Consider the following 697-nt stretch of genomic DNA (forward strand, 5'->3'; position numbering starts at 1 on the left):
GTTGGGGGAGTGGTTGTTGCCGTGGTCGGACTTGCATGAGTGGTTGGAGCAGGAGTTGAAGACGTAGTTGGGGGAGTGGTTGTTGCTGTGGTCGGATCACTTGCAGTAGTGGTTGGGGCAGCAGTTGTTGTATGAATAGAAACAGGTGGAGTTGTGGTCGTTGCTCCAACTGGAAACTGATTGGGAATAGAGTTGAAAAATGATTTAGGTCAGTGTTACGAATAAAAGCTACAATGAATACCAACAATACTTTCCATAGTTACAATCTATCCATCTCTGAATATGATTTAGCCAAGTCATTGTGTTAGAGACTTCTTCGTTTTTTACTTGTTTTCAGTTATAATGTTGTCTTAAACTGCAATTCCAGTGAATGCATTGGCTTTATTCCATCAGCACTCAAATAATCATCATCATCTGTTTTGTCTTGACTACTTGCACAACAATTACATAAAGCAGGTTTCTATTGCTATTAGAGCAGTATAATAAACATTTGATGGCTGTACACGACCTATTGACCAACATGGAAAACATATCGAACCTTTTCAGGACAATGGGACAAATCTGCATGGATGACTCAACCACTACCTGACTTTGCCAAGGTTTTTAATGCAAGAATAATCATTTACCAGTTACTTCTTATGTGCAAACTGCAAAAAAAATAATCTTTACAGGGATAGTAAAGTGTTTTGGCATATTT

This window comes from Anarrhichthys ocellatus, unplaced genomic scaffold (assembly GCF_004355925.1).
Source record: "Anarrhichthys ocellatus isolate YVR2014 unplaced genomic scaffold, GSC_Weel_1.0 scaffold35, whole genome shotgun sequence".
Taxonomy (NCBI): Eukaryota; Metazoa; Chordata; class Actinopteri; order Perciformes; family Anarhichadidae; genus Anarrhichthys; species Anarrhichthys ocellatus.